Consider the following 18815-nt stretch of genomic DNA (forward strand, 5'->3'; position numbering starts at 1 on the left):
ACTATAAAATATCTAGTTCAATGTCCCTGTCTATGAGATCAAAGTCTCCTTTAATGCCATCGAGAAACTTTAGGATTTTTCTGTTTAGTTACTGGATTGTTTCTTCGATCGTATGAAGATGGTCTTCGATTCTATCGAGACCCATCAACAGCTTGTCAATAGGATCGAGAATCACTTAAAATTTATTGTTTTGGGATTTGTGTTTACAACGGCTTAGCATATCTAAAGCTTATCTAATTATGATCAATTTAAGATCCTAAGGCCAATGGATGATTAAATAAAGGTTTACGTATATTGGAGCGATCATCTAAAGGTAAATGTTGTTTTGGTTCTAAGGTTAAGGTCACTAAGGCACCTCATGATTTACATGTTCTTTACTCCTTGATACTTTATGTCCTCTTGTGTCTTTGGTCTTCAACTTCAAAGAGCTCAACCGACTCACTAACACATGAACTCACGTGATTAACAAATAGGTGCACAAATAAGTGCACTAACAAAATGTCATTATGAATGGATGTGCTTCTCATGACTATATCTTAGATATAGTGTATGTGTTGTGTCACTCTTATGGTAGCACTATCATTTTAGTGCGTGATATACATGTGTTTCCATGATGATCCTAGTGTATTATGTGCATTGTATATATTGTCTATGGAAGGATCAATTAGGTTCATGAGTGAACTATGTTATCGAGTGATCTAACCTTCAATCGCAAATGTAAATGGCACAAGAGGTAGTTTGATAACCATAGGAACCGGATGCACCTAGCCAAGTGTCGGATAGTGAGAGCATATATTGGTTTTAGGGCAAGTAGGAGATTGTTAGAGTTAGTGCCTTGAAAAACCTAAACCACTAGTGATGTGGATGTGATTGGGCAAATCTCAACTGTTGATCATGGTGACCATAGGTCCTAGATTAGATATGTAATATGCCTTAAACAGATTTAGTGTTACTCTCATCTTATAATCATTCGGTTTTTTGCTCCTTAGGAACTTGAGATTGGACATGACAGTCATTTACCTAAAAGAGTCATGGTCTATGAATCACTCCTCTTATACCATGACCATCACAGGTGCATGTGACATACATGTGGACATCAGTTCATGAGATGTATGGTCATCTTATGTGAGGGGACTGACTTAGGTCATGATGGACAATCTTTACCATTGGGAGTTAACTTAGTGTCAGTTTATGCCCTATCCATACCTTATAGAAGAGTGTGAGTGTTCTATGAACAAAAGATCCAAGTTTGGACCTTTAGTCACTCACATTAGTGGACTGAGATCGAGTCAACAATCTATGGACCTATTAGCTTAGACTATGATCATGAGATCAAAACTTGATGATGAAAAAGATGGTTTGATCCTTGGACCTAAGGACATGTAAGGGTTATAATCTTGATTGGTCAGCTTTGGCTGTTCCTACGAGGTCTATGTAGGGGCCAATAAAGTGGACATAGCTAGGCACTTCCATCAAGAGCTATTGATTCTTACATAAGCTAGCAAGGAATCCACTAGTTTGCTTAGAAACATATTTAGAGCTTTGATTAAGATGGATCAGGAACTCATCAACTGGTTTTTCTGTGGGGCCCAACACTCTAAATGTTTTAATGAAAATTTTAAAGATTTTTTAATTGTTGAATTTTATTTTAACTGTTAAAATTACTTTAATCGCACTTAATAATAACCTGATGGGTCAGATTTGATGATCTACTTCTAATTTGTATATAATATTATCATCAATAGTAATGTTATGGCAGTAGAGGGATTAAATCATTAGTATATGTATATATGAGGCAGATTGATGAGCTTCCTTCACAGTAAGTTAAATCAAAGGACGTAGGGTGGTGGAGCACTATACAAGGTGCACCCCTCCTTATTTATATGATATTATCCCAAACAAGAGTAGAGCCAATCCTGGACATCCCCACCCTATGGGACGTGTGAGTGTGAGTAAAAAGAGAGACAGTATGTGAGAGAGTGAAGATCCACTCCACTCTTTTCTATCATTCTCACATGTGGTCTACTTTTATAGATGATATATGTCTTCCTTAGTACCTATCAAAGGATTAGGCATTAGCTTTTTTTTATTCTTCAGTACTAGGATAAATCAGGGAGGGACTTCTTAGTCAATTCCTCAGTAGTCCTTAGGAACTTGAGATTAGGTTAAGATGGACACTCTTCATCATCAAGAGCCGACTTGGTGTCAGTTTATGCCTTGCCCTTATCCTGCACAAGAGTATAAGTGTTCCATGAACAAAGGATCCAGATTCAGACTTTTGTTCACTTACATTGGTAAATCGAGATTAAGTTAACAGTTTATGATCCCATTAGTTTGAACTATGATTGTGAGATCACGACTTAATGATGCATGAAAGATGTTTTTATTCTTAGACCTAAAGACATGTAAGGCTCACGATCTTAACTAGTTGGCTTTGGCTCTTTCTATGAGGTCCATGCAGGAGCCAATAAAGTAAACATAGCTAGGCACTTCCATCAGGAGTCGTAGATTCTTACATGGGCCAACAAGGGTTCCACTAGTTTTCCTAAAAGCATGTTTATGGCTTTAATCTGGATATATCAAGGACTCATCAAGTAGTTTTTTCATTGGACCTAGTACTATGAATGTTTTGGTTAATTTTCAAAGGTTTTTAATCATTCAAGTTTTGTTGTAACTGTTAAAATTATTTTAATCGCACTTGATGATAACCTGATGACCTAGATCTAATGGACCACTTCTGATTGACATGAGATATCATTATTAGTGAATATGTCATTGCGGTGTAGGGATTGGATCATAAATATATACATAAATGAGGCGGATTGATTGGCTTCCTTCATATTAGGTTATACTTAAGTCCGTAAGGTGGCGGAGCACCATACTAGGTGGCCCCTTAAAACCCTAAACCTCCTTATTTATATAATCCTATTCCATAGGAGAGTAGAGCTAGCCCTAGATGTCCTCACCACATGGGATGCGTGAGTGTGAGGAAAAAGAGAAAAAGTTTGAGAGAGAGAGAAAGAGAAGATATCCACTCCACCATCTTCTATCATCCTCGTGTTTGGTCCACTTTTATGGATAATATACATCTTCCTCGACACCTATCAGAGGATTATACGTTGAGCTATCTTGATTCTCTAGTACTGGGATAGATCAGTGAGAGACTTCTAGTTACAAGATCAACATTGAGACATCTTCATTGCGTGCATCACATGAAGGTATGATCTCCACCATTTATATATTATTACATTGCAGAATTTTAATGTTATTATGAATGGGTATTCCTAGGATGGTCTGATAATAAAATATTATTACATTGTATTTCACTGCCTTTATATGTTAGGGACTCAATAATTTATTTAATAGTTATTGGAAACTTGAGATTGGACATGACAGTCACTGACCTAGAAGGGTTGATGTAACACCCCGGTTTTCAAGACCCGAGTATATGACCCGTGTCCCAAAAACCCGAGTGTTAGCTTTAAAGGATGGTCAAATTCGAGTGTACATTTTTTTTTCCTTCATCAGAGTAAGCAAATGAGCGTAGTGTGGACAAATCGACATAAAGAAAAATTTTATTATCATTCAAATTTACAAGAAGCTACCCATAATGACTTATACAAACCAATGTCTCTGAATTTAACAAGTACAAGATTTACAAGCATTTAATACATGAAGAATAGCGGAAAGCATATAAATATAAGCTGCAAGATCACGCAGCTCCTCCAGGTAAATACAGCCATGCATCCCTGGCAATCATACCCTGCTCCTCATCAAGTCTGAACATACATATCACTAAAGCCACCTGTACTACCTGTACAGTTGTATATTTGATTGATGAGTGGCCAACTCAGTGTGAATTTTTCTCAAGATTACACGCTGCCACATTAGGTAAGAAATAGTATAAAACATCCAGATAACCAAAACAGAGTAAATGCAGTCTTATTAGGTACATGGATGCATGAATGCAATTATCGACCCGGGTAAATCATCCGGACGGTCAGTGCCCCAGGAAAAACATCCAGACAGGCAATGGGGTCGTCACCTAAGGATGTGAGTGGTCATCAGCGCAACACGCAGTGTAATCGTATAGGTATGAGTGATCCAAGTCATCATCATAAATCGATCGGCTGGTCATTAACGCAACTTGCAGCGTAATCGTATGGGCATAATGATCCAAGCCGTCGTAGTATGCTATGCGTGCATGATTTGCCAGCCTATTATTAGTCCAATTGTAATCAGTCATTTTAGAATAATCTCACGGTCACTATGGGGAGCGCAGGGCCCAGCGTACGCCGACAGCTCGGGCATAGTGTCCCATTACCACCATCCCCGGCTCATGAGGCTACCATCTTAGGATGTTTAATGGAAACCTATCGACTAGTGGCCAATCATATTATAGTATGTGGGGCTTACCATCGCGTGGTTGCACGGTATAAAACATCGAACCCATATAGGGAAAATATCGGAACAAAGCCACGTAGAGCGATATCAAACAAGCCACATAGGATAATTATCAAAATAGGCCTCATAGGGCGAGTATCAAAACCATGCGATAAAAGACCATCCTTAAAAACTATTGGACATAACAACCCTGGATGGTAGGCCCACATTAATGATCCATTTAGACCACCACTCAATAACCACTAAGTCGAAGGTCCATTTTAATCACAACCAGTCGGGTTACATCCTAAGTATGGGTGTACATTTATAGGTGGGGGTTTTCCACTAATGTACCAGTTTAAAGTTCATAAGCAATACACAAATAATCCACAAGCATGAACAAATATACAGGATGAACATTAAGCAGGCAATATAGCAATTCAATTTCCACCAGCTAACATATGTAATTATAAGAGAGAGATATCAATTATAATTTTTAATAAAAACTATAACTTAAGTTAATGAGAAGATGGAAAGCTCAAGGGGAAGAATTATCACCTTATACTTCGAATCACCTTCTAGTGTCGCTAAGTAATTGCACCCTTAGAATCGTATCCTATCACAAATCATGAACTTGTACAATTAGATCCAAGTTCTACATACTACCTAGGTCTAAGATCATGGCCTAGGGTTTTGAATTTACTTATCTTAGGGTTTTGATGTAAAATTAGAATTTTCATCCTAGAGTTTAGTTCTAGGCTCATATTTCTGGGATTTGAATGCTAATTAATGTAAAATTTATTTACCATGCTAACCTAGTAACTATAAGCTAATTATTAATATTAACAACAGTATTAATATTAGTTAACATGCTATTAAATATCATTATGATAACAATTATTATAATCCACTATTTATAATAATATTTAAGAGTGACAAAACAAAACACTAGTATTTAGTAATGATATTATTTTATTTTATTTTATTCTTGTCTACCATAACTAATATTAGCATAGATCATTTACTAATAGCTAATCTTTACTAATATTAACAATCCTAACAGTAATAATGGCAATAATACAAAAAAAAAATGGCCTGGTGTGGGTTTGAAGGGCTCATTAATATAAGAAATTGGGCCTCTAGTTTGGCCTTGCCTAAGGCCCAAACTGAACTTAATCTTGGGCCTAATTTTAGGCCTGGATTGGGGCTGATTTCAACCCAAATCCAAGACTGTTCTCAGCCCAAAATGTGGCTCATGATAGGGGCTACCCATGGCCCACATTACAGCCCAACTAAGGCTGATCTCAACCCACAGATCTGGACCAGAGTTCGGCCCACTGTATATATGGTGGGGCCCATGTGCATTTTGATCTTAGGTGTAGCCCACTGCATTGTACAGTGAGGCCCATTGGAATTTGAAGTCAGCTGCGGCCTAACTTAAGATGTAGCAAGGCTAAAGTCAGGCCCAGATTGTGGCCTAAAATTTACTGACCACGACCCAATCCCTTTTGACTGGAATTGGGTCTAATCTCAGCCCAGTTTTGAGGCTAGTCTAAGCCCAGGACGTGGGCTGGTTTCAGCCTACCTCACGCACCTGCTGAAGGCTGGTATCATGGCCCAGCTAAGGCCTACTTTTAGCTCAGTTTTGGGCTGGCTTTCAGCCCAGATAATAGCCCAACTAGAGAGCCATTTTCAGTCTGTTGCAGGGGCCAAAAAGGCCTGATTTTAGCTCCTCTCAAAGCCTGTTTTTCAGCTTGATACAAGGGTCAATTTCAGCTTGATACAAGGCCCGCCTGCTATCCGGTCTGAGGCCAAACTCAGCCCAAAACGGTTTGGATCTGGCGTGATCTCGGACTGGTTTTTAGCCGGTTTCTAGCATGTTATCAGACCTAGTTTTCCAGCTATTTACAAGCCAGAATTTCAGCTATTGTCAGGCTGATTTTTCAGTCATTCACAAGTCATGATTTCAGATGTTACCAGACTAATTTTTTTTTAGCTCAGATAACAACCTAACTGAGGGTCATTTTCAGCTTGAACAAGACCTGATGAAGTCCTTGTTTAGCTTAGTTTGGAGTTTCAAGGGAGATGGAGAGAAGGTTTGCCTGACTCAGTTTGGCCTGGAGTTGGAACGTGCACACCCACACTCCCTTCTTTCTCTTTCTTTTCTTCTTCTATTTCTCTTTGCTCCCTGGTTCTTCCTTTCTTTCTTTCTCAGTTTTTCCTTTACTACCGAGGGCTCTTTGAATAGCCAGGATTTGAAATCGATTCAGCTTAAGCCGAGTCAGACTTAAGACAGACCCACCCGACCAGTTTTGATATATATATATATATATTTTGATGAGATCATTGCCTCCAACACGCTGATCTAATCTTGATGAAATTAATAGGAATCAGACACCATCAAATGAGCTACGGAATAGACGCCTTAGATGAGTAACTGATGGTCGGGTTGGGCTCAACGACTGGTGCAACTTGGCGAGGAAGAAGATGTCGCCATTAATGGCGAATCTCGAATGGAGGCTCCCTCCTCTAATCCGACAGCATGGGAGGATTCCTGGGGGTGTATTGGGGCTTGTAGGATAGTCGGAGTGGAGCTCTAACAACGTTTCCTTGGTGGGTTCGAAGGTTGGAGGAAACAGCCGGTTTTTGGGTTGTGGCTGCGAAAATGGAGGATGAGTTACTGTTCCTCGATCCGCACGCCTTATATGCTTGCCCTAATCCTTCCTAAACCGTCAGATCAGTAGCCAGTGGCCAGGATCTCCTCTGTTCGAAACCGCCTCCCAAAACAGTGGGCGGAATGGGACCGGTCACGGTTTTGAAGCCCTAAACCGTTGTTGGAATGAACGGCTGAGATCTCACTAGGAAGGATGGCTGGGATTGGAAAGGGGAGAGGGCACACGGATCGCTGAGCTGGAAGGAAGACAGGTTTCCATTTTCAGAAACGTTGTCCTTGTAGGTCTTGTTTGGGTCGAAGATGGTGCACGTGCACACGTTCGCCAACACGTGGAAAAGGGTGGGTTTTGGTTGGACCTATGCCGTGCACACGATGGACGGTCTGGATCATCAAGGTGGGTCCACATTTGTGGGACATGGTGGGTCTAAAATGGACGCTGTCTGTCAGCTGGCGTAACGAGAGGGAGAGAGATTCTCTCTCCTCTTAAGAAAATAGCGGGTCAGCCTGCCTTGACCGTGCTGGGCCGGCCAGTGCACAGCGAGTGCATGTGAAATGTGTGCATGCAACATTTAGATGGGGTCCACAATGGTGTTTAGATGAAATCCACTCTACTCATTTGGTTTCACAGGTCCAATTAGGACTTTAGGCTAAAGATGAGGTGGATCCAAAGCCTAGGTGGGCCATACCAAGTGATTCTTGGCCTAAGTACAGATCCTCGCTGATCCGTTAGTCGAATAATCTCGAATTTGGATGTCAACGGCTAAAAGAGTCCTAGGGACTACTTAAGCTGGAATTTAGTAGTTGTTCTATGAATCATATGGCCTAATACACACTTATAGCATGAGCTATTTATTTTCAATACTTTTAATATCATTAATATTATTATTGTTATTAGTATTATTATTATTATTATTATTGTTATTATTATTATATATATATATATATATATTTTAAGTTATTTATCATCGATTGTGATTTCGACTATCAATGGTTAAAATATCTTAAGGGATCACTTGTGTGTCTAAGCACACCATCATACGCTTTTATTCAAATAATATATAAATTTTAATGTTAATATATTATCATATACGTGCTATGGATCACATGTTTATTCACAATATATAATATTAATATATATTTAATTAAAATCATCTTTGTATTCCTCAATATTGTTAAGTCATATAAAATCTTATTAAAATATCTAATAAATTTAGTACTCATGTTCATAGAAGATATTTAGTACTACACCAATATTTATAATTCAATTATATATTATGAAACTATTATTCATTATGCTTAGTTAATATAATATTATTTTCATAATACTTTATGTACATTAAATATATAGGTGCGGACTATTTTTCGACGGTTAAGTGCTTACTTAGGTCTGGCTTGTATTTATGCTAAGCTTGGTTATACTGTAATACCCGAGTACTAGAAAGTATGGGGTGTTACAGTTGAGGTCCATGGATCTCAGTACCCTATTAAACCATGACTGTCATAGGTATGTGAGACACATGTGGATATAATATATGACCATCTTGTGTGAGGGTACTGATTTACGTCAAGATATACAGTCTCCACCATCGGGAGCCGACTTGGTGTTAGTTTATGCCTTACCCATACCCTGCAAAAGAGCGTGAGTGTTCCATGAATACAATATTTAAGTTCAAACTTTTGGTCACTCACATTGGTGAATTGAGATCAAATTAATAGACTAGTGGCCTATTATCTTAGACTGTGATCATGAGATCAGGACTTAATGGTGCAAGAAAGATGGTTTGATCCTTAAAGACTTAAGGACGTATAAGGGCAACAATCTTGACTAATCTGTTATAGCTATTCCTATGACGTCCATGCATGAACTTATAAAGTGAACGTAGTTGGGTACTTCCATTAGGAGCCGTTGGTTCTTGACCCAATAAGGAATCCACTAGTTTTCCTAGAAACATGTTCGTGACTTTTAAGAGCCATCAAGTGATTTTTCCGGAATGCCCAACACTCTTGATGTTTTAATCAATTTTTAAAGGTTTTTAAATGTTAAAATTTTATTTAAACAATTAAAATTATTTTGATCTCACTTAATGACAACCCGATGGCCTAGGTTTGATAGTCCACTTCTGATTAGCATGGTATATGATCATTAGTAGATACACTATGGCAATAAAGGGTTGAATCATGAGTACATACATAGATAAGGCAGATTGATGGGTTTCCTTCACAGTAGGTTACTCCAAAGTCAATAAGGTGGCGGAGCACCATATTGGGTGTACGAATGAAACCCTAAACCCTCCTTATTTATATGATTTTATCGCAGATGAGAGGTAGAGCTTGCCCTGATCATCCCTACTCTATTGGACGTGTGAGTGTGAGGAAAAAGAGAGAGTTTGAGTGAGAGAGTGGAGATCCACTCCTCCCTCTTTTATTATTCTCACGCATGGTTCATTTTTATGAATGGTATATGTATTTCACGGCACCCACTAGAAGACTAGACGTTGGGTTATTTTAATTTTGTGGTATTGGGATAGATCGGGTATGACTATTTGGCTTAAGAGAGCAGCATCGACAGATCGACATTGCACACATCTCCTTCATGCACATCATGTGCACGTATGATCTCCATCGTCTATATAATATTATATTGTAGAAATTTGATGTTATTACAGACAAGGATTCTTAGGATGGTTCCTATGATCAATATTGTTTATACGCTAGGGACCTAAAAATGACTACCATGATACAATGCGAATAGCCTTAATGGACTAGATTATAAAAGTGTTGCTCGTATTATCTAACAAATTCATAGAGCATTGATCAATACGGCCCAAGTGGGAGAATGTAAGAGTTCTATAAGGTAGGCTTAATTGATTAATGGTTTGAATATCCCTAAAGTATGGATATTGTAATCGGGCAAACTAGTGCACCCCATTAGAGTTGTGATCAATCTCAAATTTGCGGAAGGGGTGGTGCGCTTTGACTGTGATATATAAATAGTCTTTTATATAAGCATGGAAACCTTATGAACGTGTGAAGCCTTAGAAGAGGAGTTTCAATATATTTTAAATTCCTCCATCCTACATTTATTTAAACAGGCTGGGTGCCCAAACTTCATATGTCTAAAACTCTCTTTCCCATCCTCTTTCTTCTCTAAAGGGGTGAGATGTGGAAGATCTTGGTAATTGTCTTTGGCAATGGCTTTCTAAATAGGTATTCTTTCAATTTGCTTGTTAGATCTCCATATTCGATGCATAGTTCAATCCTTTTCATTTCCACAATTTAGTTTACACTATCTTTTGAATATATGTAAGAGGAAGGGCCCAATCAAGGATATTACAATCAATTAATCCCTGATCAAATCTAATAAAGGAAAAATAAAAGTTGTCCTTGTTTATAAAAAATGAATATAATCTTTTTATTATTTCCAATTTTCCTAATAGAAGCACTTGATCCAATCTGTTACAAACTATTTTTTCTCTTTTGGTGAAAGTTGACTTCAAGTGGCTATATTGCATTGTCAATAGTTGTAAGGACCTTTGTTATGGATGGAAGGGAGTTGATGTGGTTTAAATAATAATAGTTTAAGATTTATTATCATTTTTATTGATATTATAGCATTTTATTCGGGTATGTTTTCAACCCTACAATGGGGTCTTTAAAAAACATTCAGTTCATTATATTTAGAACTCTTTAAATTTGATAGGTTTTCTCTTTGAGTTACTCAATTGATGAAGAAGCATTATATACTTACAAAACCATAAGAAGCTTGAACCATCAAATTCTTAGAAGAAACAAGTGAACTGTGGACAAAATTAATTCCCTTAAGTTTATCATAAAAGGGGATATCTACAACTTTAAAAAGATTTTATTGGATAAGTTCAAAAATGATTTTTAGTGAATGTGTTTTGATATCAAAAGTTGTTGAAGAGTGATTGGTAGTGATTTCAAACTGCTTCTTTGGGTTATATGGCATTTGGTTGAAATGTTCTTTACTTCATGGGAGTTTTCAAATTACTATAAACCAATCTATTGGGATTACTATTGAGCAATCTATTCAAGTCTTAAACTCAATAGTAACAGTGGAGACCATCATTGTTGTGCCATGGGCATAGAAGTTTGATTTTGAAAAAAAAAAAAAGGAACAAATTTAATTGAACCCAAGAATGTTACAATGGGTTCATTTGGCAAACAGAATTAGAGAGTATTTGGGTGTATTTCAAATCTAACAATCAACATTTTGTGTTTGTTGGCCAAGTATTTGGGGGTAAGTGGAATCGAAGATATTTGGAATACACGATTTTAATGTGTTTTGAAATCTCCCCTTTATCATATGATTTATGTGTAATGTAAGCAAAATGCCTTTTTTAGCTCCCTTTTAAAGGCGAGATATTTACAAGTGTAATACAGGTGTCGTTAGGCTACTAATGGTTGTACACACGGCATGTTAATGATACCACAAAACAATATAGTGATTGGCTATAATGATAAAATCACATAGGAATTATCTGAATTGTACAAATGTTGGCCATCTAAACAAACGATTAAAAAACATTGTTGAGTCGCTTGTTTGTGATCCTTACATTTGTGGCTGTTGAGTGTCAAATATTGCATATTTCTCTCTATTTATATTTTGGTTTTATGAACATGATAACACTTAATGGGTATATTTTATACATGTTCGTATTGCTAGGTGAGTTTAAGGGCTTAAATTGAAAAGAATGTTGAAAGCATGAATTTGATGCTCAAGAATCTGCAAGGTGAGGAATGAATCTTAAGAGACCAAGATTGAATATTTTAAGACACCAAGATCCAAGGAAACCAAGTAGAGAAGGAAGGAAGTCGAAAGTGCAAGTTGTTTGATGACATCAAAGCCAGTGTTTGATGACATCGAGCACGGGTCGATGACATCAAAACATTATATGAAAATCAAGTTGGTCGCTAGACAAATTGGATGCAGTTCTCGATGACATCAAAGCCTTGTTCGATTGCTCGAAGACTTGTTCGACGACATCGAGACTTTTGTGGATTTTTAGAACAACTCGCTGAAACACTCTGGACACATTCTCGATTCATCGAAGGAAGTTCGATGACATTGAAGGTACGTTCGATGACATGAAGAGTTACGCAGTGTAAAAAGGCATGACTTCTGTATTCAAGTTATGTTCAATGACATCAAAAGCCATTCAATGACATCGAACACGTTACGCAGAGTTACGCGGACTGCGTAAATTTGAGGCGATTTTTCGAAATTAGATGGACAAGGCTATAAATATGGGTTTTTTAAGGACTTCTAAAAAAAATTAGGTTTTGAGAAGCAGAGATAAAGGGTGGAGCAGCGTCCCAATAGTTTTTCTTCTTCCCCTTTCTATTTTTAATGCTTTCTTTTGGAGTTTTAGATCCAATCATGTCTATGGTTGGCTAAACCTCTTAGTTAGGTCTAAGAGTTGAAGTATGTAACTTGTTGAGATGATTTTCTTACTTTGATTCTTGTTCTTGTTGAACCTTATTGATTTCTAGTTTGATATTAAAGAAATATTTTCAATTTTCTATTATTTTTTGTGACTCAAATTACAATAGATGCTTTGATAGCATTGGATATCTTTTTTTCCTATTTTGAGATTGTGAGATTGGTAAATCTTTTTATTCACCATCGTCTGCTAGACATGGTAAGGTGATGGAATCCCTTCCAATCCTCACAATACTCCTTCATTGAGAACTAAATCAATAAAAAGTTCAAATTTGGTATAATTGCTTCATCTTTCAATTGGGTAAGATATGACTCCAATTCCAATTGTGTATCTTGAATTAAAGTGAGGTAGCATCCTGATAGCTACAAGTGGATCCTTAGCACCCTAGTTTCCACCTTTCAATTGAGAGTTTTAATGAACATCAATCATAATTACCCTCTTTTATTTCAGATTTAGAATTAGATCTTCTTCTAGTTCTAGTTCTACTTACTTTCAGAATATGTTCAAGATTAGTCCCTGTGGATTCGACATCAGTCTCACCGAGATTATTACTACATCGCGACCCTAAACTTGGGGTTGTGAACAAGTTTTTAACGCCGTTGTCGGGGACTACGACTGCTTTTTTTTTAGATTAATTAGTATTATAATTAGGTTAAGATTAGAGTTTATTTTTCTATTATGCTTTTAGGTTAGGATTTTTCTGAAATTATTTTTAAAGACTAACTCTGTTTTCTATTTTGTAGGATCTTAACATAGAAACCCTAATCTAGTAACCTCTTCCCAATTCTCTCTTTCTTTTCTAGATTTCTTATTTTCTTTAGTTTTCTTTCTTCTTAGGTTTAGTTTAGTTTAGTTACTTGAGGGCTGAGAGTGTTTCATGCCCAAGTGGATCTGTGATAGCACTCTATGTCTTTTGAGTGAAGGAGGATTAGTCGAAGGGTTGCCAATCCATCGCAGGATTATATACCACTTGAGACGCTCTGAGTCAATAGAAGTGATGGCTACAAATCAACCTCAACCTCCAGTTGAGGAAGTTCAAGATGAAAACGAGGTGTATAGTGCACCCCCGACTCGTACTCTACAGGATTATTTACAACCGGCAAGGGTGAGTACACCTTCCTGCATAATATTCACATTGAATGCAAGAATTGTAGATGTTAAACCGAGGGTGATTCAACTACTTCCTATGTTTTATGGACTAGAATCTAAAAGTCCATACTTGCATATGAAAGAGTTTGATGAGATAATATTTACATTAGACTTCCCAAACATGTCTGAGGACACGGTAAGACTAAAATTGTTTCATTTCTCTTTGAAAGAAAATGCTAAGTCGTGGTTACATTCCTTAAGACCATGGTCCATTGGCACATGGGTTAGATGACAAGGGAGTTCCTTAAAAAGTTCTTCCCATATCACAAAACGAATACCTTAAAGAAAGCAATCATGAATTTTGCGCAAAAAGAAGATGAGACCTTCTTTCAATGTTGGGAACGATTTAAGGATCTCATAAACTCATGTCCACAACATGGTGTATAACAAGCTTTTTTTATGAGGGATTGACCTTATCCAAGCTCCAATTTGTGGAGATGATGTGTAATGGGGAATTCATTAACAAGAAAGCCGATGATGCGTGGGATTATTTTGATAAACTTGCTAAAAACAAGTAATCATGGGATACCTCCTCAAGAACTACCACTTCTAAGCCAAATCAATCAGAGGAAATGGGAGGAATTTATGTTTTAAAAGAGAAAGATGATATAAATGCAAGATTGGCCAAACTCATAAGAAAAGTCAAGCCATTGAACTTAAGAAGGCAGTGTAACACCCCAAACTTTTCAATACCGAGTATTGAAAGTTCTCAAGTGTTACCATAAGACGTAACCTAGTATGTACATGTGTACGACACAAATCTAACAATCTTAACCTTACATCTATACCCTGACATGAATCTAACCGTTGAAAATGATCTCCATTCAATAGATCAAGTCATCTGACCGTTGATTTTGAGACGAGACCATCCATTATGGGATTTGACGCGTGTACCTTCCCGTAAATGAATTAGTGAATAATTCCTTATCTGTAATGATTTAGATGTAAGTTCTTTTGTAAGGATTATTTAGAAATGTGCATATAACTATGTAGAACTATTAGATTTCATCAAACTCTTAGATCATCAATAATTACGAAAATGCCACTAACCTAGACCCCTGAATTCTAGATCAAATGATTCCCAGTATTCTTTTAATGTGAAATTTTATACCATACCTATGTATCATAAATTAACCGTACACGTCGAATTTCAGTCCTTAGATCATTGTAAAAGTGACCCAATTGACAGATTAGCCCCTTAACCGTTGATTTTGGTGTCCATCGAGTGAAGAAACCTTGTGGGTAGTCCTAGTTGAATATTTCCCTTCATATGAATGACTTGGATTGCCCATCATATGGACTAAGTGTGAAATATGAAGACCCCACTTCGCTAGGCTTTTCCTTAGGTGCGAAGTTATCCTTTCGGAGCTTATCAACTCCTTATAAATCTAGAACTTTAGATCTAGCCAATTCCTGCCATCTATCAAAACTCAAACTTGGACAACACAAGCCAGTTCCTTCCTTTTGACGTAAAAGGTGATATTTCAAATCTACCCTTTTTCCACCATCAATCAACCACCAAAATCTGTCCAATTATTCACTTTTCTTGACTACACATTTCCCCCAAAATTGGGCCCCGATCATTGAACGAGGACCGTTAATTAAGATCAAACCGTTTTAGCATCTGCTAAGAGGAATTTCAATATAAGGGTACCTAAGCCTCAGATCAACTTCATAATTAGCCCTGTAGCCCAACATGACCTACTTAAACTAATGAATGGAGTGGATTCCTTATAAAAATCATGATGGACCCCAAATTATATATATAAACAATGGACAAGCTAGGCTCATGAAAAGAGATGTGTTTGAAGAAAACTTCCCTCCCCAAATTTCTAATCCCAGCTTGAGTACTTCAAACATATAAGAGTGAGTATCCTAAACAATTCAAACTGTGTGGTCCATTTAGAACTCAGATCAGATTCATAATTCACCCCTTAGGCCATCTTGACATGAGGGAGCTAATGAAGGGAGCAGATTTCCCTAGATTTCAACACAGTGGACCCCACCTACCCCTCAGAATCAAACCAGAAGTTAGAGTCTTCCACACGCTATAACAACGTATTTAAACTGGAAGCATCAAACCAAGTGCAGTGATGGATTTTAACCCATCTTCTGCTCCTTAGGTGGGACGCTTGATCAGTGGATTCACCCCAAATCTAGGCCCATGTACTATTATGGCATGATGAACCCGGTGGTCAGGACAAATCACACTACAACAACCAGAACAGTGGACCCCACCATTCTTAAAATAAACATAATTGGACACTGTTACAGCATTCGAAGAAAACGAGCACTAAGGATTTCTCTCATCCAAACTCCTAGATTCAGCAGTCCAATGAGATCCGACCCATTCAATCTCCACCTAAGGGAGATCCGACAACAACCCAATACATTAGGAAACAAGAAGGATCCCCATGATTCTCAAATCTCCAAGGATACAAAGTCGGACCCTAAGTAATGCAAGGAAAATGGCAGTTGCATCGGTCTTACCCACGCGACAATCAAAACCTTTGTTTTATGGCATCCTAAGCATCCCTCAACCAATCTGGAATGTCTAGAGAAGACAACTCAGACAAAGATGGAATAGAAGATGATCCGCCATTGAAGATGGGTCACCTTCCTCATCCAAGATGATGATTCAAGTAACAAAAGGTAGCTTCATTGGAAGATCTAAATCGTCTAGATAGCAAACCTTACAAATCTGATTCACTCCACAAAAGAAGATGTGATTTGGATGAAGATCCATTGAGTGCGAACAATGATCTTCTGTTCCCTCTTCTCTGCTGCATAACAGCATTGCGCAAGGATTCCCCTGCATACGTAGAAAGTTCTAGATTTCTAGAACTTTATAAATACATCCCTCCCTCTAAGGGATGCACATGACAGAGAGAAAAGGAGGGAGAAAGAAAAGAAATGAGAGAGAGAGAGAGAAAGAGGGAAAGAAGGAGAGAAAAATCTGGTTTGACTAGACTTCCAAGTCTGTCCAGCAAGGGAGGAGAGAGAAAAGAAAAGAAAAGAAAGGAAAGGAAAAGAAAAGGAAAGAAAGGAAAGAAAAAGAAAAGAAAGGAAAGAAAAGAAAGGAAAAGAAAAGAAAAGGAAAGAAAGGAAAGGAAAGAAAAAGAAAAGAGAAAGAAAGGAAAGAGAAAAGAGAGAGAGAGAGAGAGAGAGAGAGAGGAAAGAGAGAGAGAGAGAGAGAGAGAGAGAGAGAGAGATTGTGTGTCGAGTTAACTTACTGGGTCATGGACTGAGTCAGGGCCAGATTTGAGACGAGCTTAGAGTGAGGTTTTTATCCTTTAAGCTTACTTTAATTTAATTGATGAGAATTATCCTACCTTTTCATGTTTACATATTACTGAGAGTTATCCTTTCACTTGATTTATTACCATAATTTATTTACCCCTTTGGGAATCATGATTCAATTTACATTCTCTATCACTGCAAGTGTTGTGTGAAAGGTATCACGACTAGTGACTCAATAATTATCATAGACGTAATGCGTTATAGGTAGTGGCCCTCTTGCTCAGCACGTAATTTCATGGGTTAGTTGGCGTGGTACACAATCAATGTAAGTAAATCGTCATGCGTGTTATATCACTTCTCAGGATTGGATGTCACAAATAGTCGCTCCATGAACACATCATGTTAAATAAATCCCCTAATAGCATTGTTGTGTCCCCTTGAGATGCTTGCATAAATCAACATTAACGTGGGACACGCCGACGAATATCCGTATTGTGAGAGTGTGGGTTGAGCCGGATATTATGAACTATTTTTTACATTGTGACAGTGATCACTACGTATGATAAGTCACACACACTTTGCTAGGCATACATTCATGTAGATTATTTGCGCATAATGATATCTCTCATAGTAGTGAAGTACATGACGTATCAGAACCCTTACAATTGCTTTTATGAATCTCTTGAATCATTGTTAATCTTAAAGGATAACCATCACTATAAATAGGACGTCGACCCTCTCCAATCGTACAAATGATGCATGTGACGTACAGATTGAAGACCTAGAGTGTTATCTCTCTAAGGAAGAATGTGTTGAAAGAATAAGAAGATAACTTTCTGACTTAGTTTTATACTTCTACTACGAACTTGATAAATGTAATAAGCTCCCATTAAGAAGGCATTTATTTAATGAATTCTTTTACTCTGATGAAATAATCAATACAGTCGATTTTATTATCATGAATATTACCTTCATAAATGTATGTGGATGTGAACCAAATGAAAAAAAAAAGTGTGATTTTTAAAGCATCTAATTTATACATTATTAACACCTGGTTTTCTTGGGCACGAGTATAAAATTTGGCCATGAAAAGTCGGGGCGTTACAAGCATAACTCGAAAAGGCTACAGAAGTTGTTTGTGGTATTTATGCTTGTAACATACATACAACTAAGAATTATCCAACAATTCCTGCTTTTCAAGAGATATTAAATAAGCAATCAAATGTCGTAAACAACTACCATAGACCTTCCAGTGGACCCACCTTAAATACATATAACTCAAGTTGGAGGAACCATCCAAATTTTAGTTGGAGGAATGGACAAACTGCTACTCCTCAAGGGAGCCTTAACCAATTTTTGAATCAAAAGAAACGTCAAGATGATCTGGTCTTAAAACATATTTAAAATCAAGAGCTTTTTAATTAAGGTATGCTATAAGCCTTTCAAAACCTTATAGAGGCCATACAAGGGCTTGAGATAAAAAATTCAATTGGGTAGAAAGGGATCCTTCTGGCCCAGTGTCTTCCCAATCCAAAACTGTAATATAAAATAAGTAACCAAAGCTCTTCAAATCAGATGAAGCAGGCTAAGTCTATCACCACTCTTAGGAGTGGGAAGATTATTGACAAAACTATTCCGGTGATGGATGAAAAGCCCAAGGACCGGAAGAAGTTGAGAATGATAGACCTAACAATGCTCCACATGGGTTAGACCGGAACCCCAAAGTAAGCCGATTACGTCATTCCCTCGACGGTTAATTACACCAAAACCTCTAGCTAACTCACAAGATATTTTAGATGTGTTAAAACAAGTTAAGGTCAACATTCATCTATTTGATGTCATTAAACAAATCCCTTCATATGCCAAATTTCTAAAAGATCTATGCATACCAAAATACGGCAAAA

General features: G+C 37.4%; 1 non-coding gene across 1 annotated transcript; it reads right to left on the minus strand.

The window, feature by feature from the left end:
* Positions 1 to 13945: 13945 nt before the first annotated feature.
* On the minus strand, positions 13946 to 14054 carry LOC131229984 (small nucleolar RNA R71). Its single transcript, XR_009163716.1, has one exon. It is a non-coding gene; the product is annotated as a small nucleolar RNA R71 (small nucleolar RNA).
* Between the last annotated feature and the right edge of the window lie 4761 nt (positions 14055 to 18815).

This window comes from Magnolia sinica, chromosome 16 (genome assembly GCF_029962835.1).
Source record: "Magnolia sinica isolate HGM2019 chromosome 16, MsV1, whole genome shotgun sequence".
Lineage (NCBI taxonomy): Eukaryota > Viridiplantae > Streptophyta > Magnoliopsida > Magnoliales > Magnoliaceae > Magnolia > Magnolia sinica.